The 11,013-nt window shown below is 37.9% G+C and overlaps 1 pseudogene; it reads right to left on the reverse strand.

The window, feature by feature from the left end:
* Positions 1-7,552: 7,552 nt before the first annotated feature.
* On the reverse strand, positions 7,553-10,623 carry LOC122676752 (annotated as a pseudogene).
* Between the last annotated feature and the right edge of the window lie 390 nt (positions 10,624-11,013).

Genomic DNA, 11,013 nt, shown 5'->3' on the forward strand with positions numbered 1-11,013 from the left:
GTCTGACTTTTAGGACCTCATGGACTCTTCCTCCTCCAGGGAATCTTCCTGACCCAGGGATTGAACCTGCATCTCCTGCATTGCAGGTGGATTCTTTACCACTGAGCCACCAGGGAAGCCCATCATTGACAATAAGGGCAGTTAATTCTATGTTACCAGAAAGGCCCCTGAATCCACCAGGTGAGATATTCGGGAAATTGTTTCTACATAACAGTGTTCATAACCACGGCAGTTTTCATCTCATTTTCTTTGTTTCAAACACCCTTCTTCATATTAAGATAGTACATACTCATTCTAGCAATTTTGGCATATTCAGAATGGTATAAAGAAGAAATTAAAAGCCTACCACGTTAACAATCACTAAACATTTTTGTGTCTATTCTGACTTTTCTAGACATATGTTTTAATAGCATGATTTGTTTGATATTTCATTGGATGGATAAACCATAGTTTATATAATCAATGATATTGCTATTCTGTTAGATAATATCTTATTATTCTAACAACATTTGGGCAAGCATCCTTGCCTTGAACAAATACCTTTGAGCATACCTATAATGATTTCTTTAAAATCAAGTCTAAAACGTCCAATGCCTGGATCCATTTAGTAGTTGTATTTTAGGGTTTTTAATACATATATATGCCCCCAGAAGCATTCCCATAGCTACAGTATTTCTGCATTCAAGAGCACCTGTTTCTCATCAGACTTCCCAACATTGCATATTATTTAAAATATTCTTAATTTCATTTTCCATGCACAAAATACTCAAATGTTGAAGAATTTGCAAAGACTTGGGCTATGTTAAGAACTCCATGTTGAGAAGGCTGAAAAACAGGCAATCAACTGTCGGATGAAAGATTCCAGGACAGTATAAACTTTGGGAATCTTCTGAAGTGCTTCCAAAAATTCTTTGCTCCCAGGATGGAGTATAGGCAATGAATTGCTGGCTCTTCGCTGGTCCCAGGAATCAAAAACTTAGAAGCAACAACAACAACAAAAACACACTGGTTCCTCTTAAAAATACCAAGGGCTTTGACCACAAAGTCTGGAGTGGATAAGTGAGTATGTGTATGTGTGTGTGTGTTGTGTGCACATGCACACAGGCCTACACACACACACCTACATGCATACATGTGGTGGCAGTGGGCAGGGTAGGAGGTAGAAGGAGTGGCAAGAAGGGGGGATGAAGTAGAGGACAATGCTGTCATGGATGAGGAAGAGAAAGGTGCCAAATCCCATTGGTCCCCAGGAGGACTTGGATGGTGAGATTTGATCATCCTCTCCCCCATGCTATTTCTTAAGCCAGTTTTTGTTTTTTTGCTAGGGTTCCCCCAACTTTCTCCCCTTCCACCTCTTCTCCTTTCATGAAGGTTCTGTCAATACAAAACCCAATTTTTTTTTTTTTTAGTTTCTTACTTTTATTATCCTTTCGTTCTTTCTCTCTGGGAGAAAAAATAATAAACCTCCACCTCTGCACATTTCAAGCCTGTACCTTCTTTTTTTTTTAATTTTTATTGGAGTATAGTTGCTTAACAGTGTTGTATTAATTTCTATTGTACAACAAAGTGAATCAGCTATACATGTACATATAGCCTTGCTTTTTTGGGGTTTCCTTCCCATTTAGGTCTCCACAGAGTATCAAATAGAGTTCCCTGTTCTTCACAGTAGGTTCTCATTAACCGTCCACTTTATACACAGTGGAGTATATACGTCAATCCCAATCTTCCAATTCATCCCACCCACCTTCTTTCCTCTTGGTGTCCAAACATTAGTTCTCTTTGCCCGTGTCTCTGTTTCTGCTTTGTAAATAGGTTCATCTCTACCATTTTTCTAGATTCCACATATATGCATTTATGTAAGATATGTGTTTTTCTCTTTCTGATTTCACTCTGCAATATTTAAAAAATATACCTATTGTGGCTGAAACACAAAGAACATTTGATTCATTGGAAGTGTGCACTGAGTCCTGGATCCACTAAATTTCCTCATCTGCTGAATGAGGCTGAAAACACCTGCCCTAGAATCTCAACAATGGCTTTTGGTTTCAAAGACCACACTGTGTAGGACTAGCAGTGTCAAAATTATACCTTAGAGCATAAAAAAGCAAAAATAAATATGCAAGCATCAAAAACAATTTAAGGAACCCATTTCATTAGCTCTGGTTCAGAATAAAGTATTTAAATGAAGTATTTAAACTAGAGATGACATGAGGCTCTTTCTTATTTCACATGTGAACATTTCTTTTACTCGGAAATAAAAAGGATCATATTTTTGACCGGAATGCTTTTAAGTAGTTTAAAAAGATAAATCTGAAGGAAACAGCTTTAATTTACAGCAGTGGTTCTTCACTTGGGCTCATTTCCCCCATGGGGGTCATTAGCAGTGTCTGAAGACACATTTGGTTGTTACAAATGGAAGCAGCCTACTGGGATGTAAGAAGGATGCTGCAGCCCTCCCCCCACAAGAATTAGCCACCCCCAAATGTCAGTAGTGTTGAAGTTGAGGGAAAAATGTGCATGGCCTCATATTATAGAATATTTGATTGGTGATTTTTATACATGACACTTTTATGACAATGGAAGTTGCATTGCTAAAATTTTATATAACAGTGCCTATAGATCAAACTTAAGGGGGGAAACATGTTTATATTAGAGAGTTCCAGAAAAACATCTAGTTCTGCTTTATTGACCATGCCAAAGCCTTTGACTGTGTGGATTGCAACAAACTGGAAAATTCTTAAAGAGACGGGAATACCGAACCACCTGATCTGCCTCCTGAGAAATCTGTATGCAGGTCAGGAAACAATGATTAGAACTGGACATGGAACAACAGACTGGTTCCAAATAGGAAAAGGAGTACATCAAGGCCATATATTGTCACCCTGCTTATTTAACTTATATTGCAGAGTACATCATGAGAAATACTGGACTGGATGAAGCACCAGCTGGAATCAAGATTGCTGGGAGAAATATCAATAACCTCAGATATGCAGATGACACCACCCTTATGGCAGAAACTGAAGAAGAACTAAAGAGCCTCTTGAAATTGAAAGAGGAAAGTGAAAAATTTGGCTTAAAATTCAACATTCAGTAAACTAAGATTATGGCATCTGGGCCCATCACTTCATGGAAAATAGATGGGGAAGCAATGGAAACAGTGACAGACTTTATTTTGGGGGACTCCAAAATCACTGCACATGGTGACTGCAGCCATGAAACTAAAAGACGCTTGCTCCTTGGAAGAAAAGTTAGGACCAACCTAGACAGCATATTAAAAAGCAGAGACAGTACTTTGACAGCAAAGGTCCCCATAGTCAAAGCTATGTTTTTCCAGTAGTCATGTATGGATGTGAGAGTTGGACTATAAAGAAAGCTGAGTGCCAAAGAATTGATGCTTTTGAACTGTGGTGTTGGAGAAGACTCTTGAGAGTCCCTTGGACTGCAAGGAGTTCCAACCGGTCCATCCTAAAGGAAATCAGTCCTGAATATTCATTGTTAGAGACTGATGCTGAAGCTGAAACTCTAATACTTTGGCCACCTGATGCGAAGAACTGACTCATTTGAAAAGACCCTGATGCTGGGAAAGATTGAAGGCGGGAGGAGAAGGGGATGACAGAGGATGAGATGGTTGGATGGCATCACTGCCTCAAAGGACATGAGTTTGAGTAAGGTCTGGGAGTTGGTGATGGACAGGGAGACCTGGCATGCTGCAGTCCATTGGGTCGCAAAGAGTTGGACATGACTGAGCGACTGAACTGAACAGAATTGAAGACATCTGCTGCATAGTTGTGTGACCCCAAATCTGATCAAAGAGCCAGAAGTTTCCATGATTAAGGTTTATTTTTGATTCTTTTTTTTTTTTTTGATCCACTTGCCTTTTTCTTTTTTCACATCTGAAGAATTAGACAGTGGAGCTTCAGTTTCTAGGAAGAAGTTATGAATAAATATATATTTGTGAAGAACTACAAAACAATATTACATAATACAGTATGTATTTTCATAATACATGTCTAGTTAGAGAAAATTAAGTACAAATTTTCAAATAATCATATTTGTGTATGTTCAAGCATTTTTGGTTTCAACAATCAATAAACAACTAGTCAAGACAATTTATATAGGAAAGAATCCTGGAATGAGAGAATTAAGAAACACTTTTCACATATAGTCATGAATATGACTCATATAGGTCATGAATTACGTAAATTTATCTGGGGCTCAGTTTCCACATCTACGAAAGACATGGGTGAATTAAGTGATTAGAAATTTTCTTTCCATTTGTAAAATTCTGCAACCCTGAATCATTGTTGAATTGGTATGTTTTAAAGGAATCATGTTATACTTCCTGACAAGAAAACAAATCCCCTAAAGTTTAGCTCTGCTGTAGCTTACAACCTTCCCTACACCATAGGAATTCTTTCTCAAAGCGAAAACTAACTTAATAAACATCACTACTGTTGTACTGCTTTCAGATCAAAAGAAATCATCGTGATGATGGGATGAAAAAGAAGTTGATGATGTAATTGTTCAGTGGCAAACACTGACTGGGAGAATTTATGACTTAAAAGATATTTTACTTCATAACTAAGCATCTGTTGCTACGTCCTTTAGGAAGATTCCCTCAAAATTTGCAGCAGCTTGAAAAATCACTTGAGTCAAATTGCAGTATGAATCAGATATACAGCCATTAACTTGTTAAACCCAAAATGCAAATACAAGTTTTAAAGACTAAAGTAAACTATCTGGTTCCTTTGAAATTAATGAAACATGATTTTAATGAAATTTTCTGTCTTACCAGCAGATGTCAGTGCAACCTAATTAACTGAGTAACTTTTTTTTTTTTTTTTTTTTAAGCAGATTAAATACCTGCCAGTAAACTGGGTGAAAACAGTCTTAAAATAGCAGTTAAAAAAACCTACTGTCAATGTGTTTAATTAAGAATATCTTCCTAGGTGGAGCTATAGAGAAAAAACCAATCCTTAAAAAGTTATGAAGTTAAAATGGGCCCTTGCCTAGGTAAATCATATTATGTAAGTTATAACACATTGTTATTATCATCATAATTTATGTGACATTAACATTTCTCAGTGACATATAAAAGACATGATCTTAATTAAGTACAAAATGCTAATCTGTAAAGCATAAGAATGTGTATCTGTTAGTCTGTCAGTCGTGTTCAACTCTTTGTGACCCCATGGATTGTAGCTTGCCAGGTTCCTCTGTTCATGGGATTCTCCAAGCAAGAATACTAGTGTGGGTAGCCATTCCTTTCTCCAGGGGTTTTCCCAACTCAGGGGTCAAACCTCAGGTCTCCCACAGTGCAGGCGGACTCTTTATCATCTGAGCCACAAGAGAAGCTCCAAAACATTAGAATAACAGTATTTTAAAACTCACATGCCACAGACACTAGAGCCAAAGGAAGCTCATTTGTCTCTGGGTGACATTTTTATAGCTCCTGAAGAAACACATTAATTCCTGATGAAACCTAAAATATATATTGTGTGATACCATCTGTTTTCAAGAATGTAGCTTGCAGCAAAAGTTGTTGATCTAAAGGCAGTAACAGCAATGTCTATGATGAACATGAACTTATGCATCTTTGTAACAGCCTGCAACTTAAATACCTGTCTCACTCACCTTTCAGGATTCAATAGCTGTTGTTCGGGGAGGTTAGTTAATTTGCCTAATAAAGAAAAGTTATGCAGAAAGTCAAAGTGACAGACCTCAGATGATTCTAAGGCCGTATTCTTTCCTTTATGCAACTCTCCACTCTTCTAAAAATGCTATTTCGTGACACTGTGTAAAAAGAGGCTTCTTGTTGCATTTTTGTCACACATGGAACTCAAGTTATATTTTGTACAAAAGATTTCTACAACAAATATACAACAAAGTCTTGTCTTTGGGACCTGACTAGAATAAAGCTAAAATAAGGATAAAGTAAAGAAATACATGTAAAACCACTTTTATAAAGCAAAAGTCAGGTTTGGTTTTTTTTTTAATGAAATAAATGTGCAGTTACCATGTAACCTAGTAATTCCATGCCTGAGTATTCTGGAAGAGGCAAACTGTAGAGATAGAAAACAGATCGCTGGGTGCCAGAGCCTGGGAGTAGCAAAGAGGTTGACTATAAAAGAGCATGAGGACAATTTGGGGGATGATAAAAATATTCTAGATCTTGATGGTGATGGTGTTAATGGTACTATGTACACTTATCAAAACTCACAAAACAACAAACTTAAAATTGGTGAATTTTATGTAAATTTTACCTCAATAAACCAGACTTTTTAAAAAATTAAAAGACATTGGACACATACAATGTCTTAATAATTTCATAAATAGTAAACTTCATGAAGAGTTGAGTCAACTAACAAGAGACAGAGAAGTTAACAACCTGAACCTTGCCTTGGAATAGTTTGCCTAGTCTGGGAATGTAGGAGAACAGAAACCACGGTGCTAGTGTTAGCTGGCCAACCCACTTGTGTGTGATCTCAAGTGCAGATCGCTGCTGCTTGGTCGCCAAGTCATGTCTGACTCTTTGTGACCCCATGGACTATAGCCCGCCAGGCTCCTCTGTCCATGAGATTTCCCAGGCAAGAATACTGGAGTGTGTTGCCATTTCCTCCTCCAGGGGATCTTCCTGACCCCGGGATCAAACTTATATCTCTTGCTTGGAAGGAGGATTCTTTACCTCTGAGCCACCTGGGAAGCCCCGAGTAGGATTACTTTTCTCCAAATTTCAGTTAACTTATAGTGAAAGACATTGAATTAAACAAAATTTTTAAACATTCCTGAGCTCAAGACAAAAACAAAACAAAACAAAAAAAGGACTAGATTCACCATTCCAAAAAAATCTTCCACTTGCTGATTAAGGATGATTAGAGGAAATCTAATATATGAACCCTAAGCAGGGAAGCAGTGTTAATCAACTTTATTACTCTCCATTCCTTTGGAGAGGGAAATTATATAATATGGCCAGCAGGTGTCATGCACTCATCTATGAAAAACTGACAATTCTTCATATCAAAATGCTTTCTTAATATTTTCCTGCTGCTTTCATTTGTAATGGTTATGAATATATTTTCCTCTCTTTCTATATATATACACATATCCTTAAAAGGAAGGAGGATGTTTGAAATATTCAATCTTTTCCTCCTTTTTTTCTCAACTCTAATCAAGTATGATAATTAAATGTACATATTAAAATAGAAATGAAATCACTCTTATTTCATTATGTTTAATGTTTCAAAGATTTCTGGAAAATGGAGTAACAGCTTCACAAACATTATTTCCATAGTTTTTGCAAACTCAGTCTTTTAACAGCATTCTCTTTATTGTCAATGTCATCTCTTGTGTGAAGCCTTCCTCTGGGATCTTATACCATAAAATGTTCCATGATCTACATAAAGCAATCGCCATGTTGTCTTGTAACTGTGTATGTAAAAGGTCTATCTCTCTTGTCTTTTGACCACTCCCCAAACTAAGAGTGTACCAGCACTGCATCTCCAAGTATGTAACATAGTACCTTGTACTCAAAAATGTTTGTTGGTGGTAAGCAAATAAGTGATTAAACCCTTGAATCAATTTTGCCTTTTCCAAGACGGTGGTTTTCAATAACCAGGTGAAAAGTTAAAGGACCAATAGTTAGTTGAATCAATAGAAAAGTGCATAGAGGCAAATGGCTATTTTCCCTGGATGAACATTTAGGACAATTGTGGCTTTCTGAAAAAAGGGCAGCAGCATATAGAATCCAAAAACAGGATAATGGAGCAGTAGATGGCTTCTGTGATGGACTAGCAGGAAGGCTTGACTTTTTTTAAAAAAATCGAAGATGTTTTTATTGCCTCTTTAAAATACCACAATGGAGTCCTTAGAACAATCTGGCATCTTGCTGTTTCTGCAGCCGGACCACCCAGATCTTATTAGTCAGCTTGCTGAATTGTTCCTTTTTAAGAAACATAGATGCCATCCAAAAATTTTCTGAAATCCTTGTTTTTAACTGTGGTGGCTTGCTGAATCAAAGCACCTGAATTTGACACAAGTTCAATGACATTTCCTTCAAGAATCAATTCATCTTCCTGGACTTGAGATACTGAACAAGCAACCCCTGGAGTCATCCGAATCCTGCAGATGTATTTTTCATCCCCAAAATTTGATCTCAACAAGAGAACCATTCTCTTGAATAAAAAAGTTGATGGGGAAGTGGGCATACACAGCCCTCATCTTGTAATGGAAACCCAGTGTAACACCCTTGATCATGTTCTGTACATCACTACAGATCATGTGGACAGTTGCCAATTCCTTTCTGTTTCTCCACCATTTGTCAACCTGGAGCCTCTTCTTTTTCTTTCCAAAGAGACTCAGTTCTACACTGATGTGATTGAAGTCCCTCCACAGGGTGCCTCTGGGGCCCTTCACAATAACTGTCCGTCCCTTCAGAGTAACATCGACATTTTTCTGGAAGGTCGACAGTCTGATTGCTGAGAAAAGTCTCGTTCTCACAGTAGATGTGGCAAAGAGCAGTCTTAACTTTTTAGTACCAAAAATTCTTTGACACCTGAGGAAGACTGCAGATCCCTTCTTGGAAAAATGTTTTTAAAGAACATAAAAAACACGTAAGATTACAAAGGAAACTAATTACATATAAATACAGTTTTCAAAATAGGCTTAAACAATTTATTATTAAGATTTAGCAGTAGGTTTGATAACTACCATAATTTCTTAAAATTATGAGTGTAAATGATATTTTAAGAAATCTGTGACAATTGTAATATGATATGAAAATATATTTTTGACTGTCACAGGCACTGCTAATCTTTTGTAGTTTTTGCCTACATTCATAGTTGATGAAAATGCTAAATTTCAGGCTAGTAAAATTAAAGTCATAATTTTTTTTTCCTTTTTAAATATATAGGCCCCTTAAATTCTATTCATAACCCACCTGAAGGGGTCTTATGGACCCAAGGTTAAGAACCTCTGGATAGGGCTTCCCTGGTGACTCAGTGATAAATAATCCACCTGCCAATGCAGGAGACATGGGTTCAATCCCTGATCTGGGAAGATCCCACATGCTGCAGAGAAACTAAGCTTGTGTGCCACAACTATTGAGCCTATACCCTGCCCAGCATAGACAAAATAAAATAAATAAATAAAATTATATTAAATAAGAATCTCTGGATGAAAGGGAAGTTCGGGTGATGGAAAATAGGGAATTGTGAGGGAAGAGGAAGCAAAAGGAATTTCCTTTTGCAGGTAGTTTTCTCTCTTTTCCTCCAGAAAGCTCACAGTATTCACTTCCTAGCCTCCCATTTGTTCTCTTGCCCCATTACAGTGAAGTTTGTACCCCTGTCCTTCCACAAAACCATCCTTTCCCAAGTCATGTCTGGTGTCCAGGCAGGACGCTGACCAGAGTGTATCTCAGTCCTTACTTCATTTGATTTCTCTTTGGCTTTTGTACTGTTGACAACTCTCTTTTTAAAACTTCTTTTTTCCTTTGGCCTCTTTCTTTTTCTCATATCTTTCTGGTTCCTTTCTAGCCTCCTATCCTACTGCATCTTATGTCTATGGATGGGTCTCTGGAGTTCTAACTACCCTGTATATCTGCTCTCATTCTGTGTTCTTTCTCTGGATGGATAGTCTTGTCAATCTAATCTACATCTTTAGATGAAGGCTCTTTCCTGATCCTAAGTCCCTATGTTCAACTATCCACAACTCTTCTTAAATATACCAGGGATCCCTCAGACTCAATATATCCCCCAATTAAATTTATTCTCTTCCCCTCTCTTCTTCTTCTCTTATGTTCCCCATTTAGGTGAATGACACTGCAATCCAAATCTCCCCAAATTAAAGCTCTTTTTGATTTAATCTTCCTTATCCCAAACATAAAAATAACTGCCAAATTTTCCAGAGTATCTTATCTTGAAGACTGCTCAAGTTTGTCCCTTTTTTTCCATTTTACTGTGATTTCCTTAGACATTTTAATAACTAGTAACAATTCATGTTTACACTTGGTACTCTGCCAAGTGTTTTGTATAAGCTATTTAATCCTCATATCACCCCACCGGATAAAAATGATTATGCCTAAAATTACACGTGAGGAAATAGAAGAAAAGGGAGAGAAGGAATTTCCCAAGTTTACAAGACTTTTAAGTGGCAGAGCCAGGATCGGCACATTGGTCTGTTGGATTCCAGAGCCATATGCCCAGCTGTTGCTCTTAGGGTCTCCAGGATTGCTCTAGTAAATTTTATTATGGCACCATCTAAGTTCTCTTAGAGGCAAATCTTATTTGGCTGCCTAGGCTTTTCAGTGCTCACAAGACCCTCCCCCATGGAGCTCAAGTGCCTCAGCTAGGCTCCAAGAACTCACCCGGCTTATGTCTCCAGCCTCTTGCAGCCACCTAGCTTCCATTCCACACCCAGATGCTTTTCTTCCCCTGGGGCTTTTCTTCCCGAGCCCCACAGGATCAGTTTGCTAAGGTAGTCATAATCAAGTACCATAGACTGGGTGACCTGAACAACAGGAATACATTTTATCACAGTTTCAGAGGCTGAAAGTCAGAGATCACGGTGTCGGCAGGGCTGTTTCTTTTGAAGTCCCTCTCCTTGACTTGCAGACGGCCGTCTTCTCATTGTGGTCTCACGTAATCTTCCCTCTGTTCTCACGCGTCCCTGGTGTCTTTCTGAGTGTCCACGTTTTCTTTTCTTTCTTAGCAGGACATCAGTTAAGATTGGATTAATGGCTCTACCTAATGGCCTTGACTTAATTACCCCTTTAAAGGCCCTAACTCTAAATACAATCACATGCAGAGCTCCAGGGGGTATGGCATTACCAAATAAAATCCTGGCAGGACACTATTTAGTCCACAATACCTGCTCACATAGCTCATTTTGACTCATCCTTTTCAATTCATTCTTTCATGCCACCCTCTCTGGGAAGTATTCTCTGGCTGCCTCAGGTCTGAGTTAAATGCTTCTGACATTAATTCTGTTACAATCCTTGAACTTCTTCCTGTTATACTA

The sequence above is a fragment of the Cervus elaphus genome, chromosome 20 (genome assembly GCF_910594005.1).
Source record: "Cervus elaphus chromosome 20, mCerEla1.1, whole genome shotgun sequence".
NCBI classification, from domain to species: domain Eukaryota; kingdom Metazoa; phylum Chordata; class Mammalia; order Artiodactyla; family Cervidae; genus Cervus; species Cervus elaphus.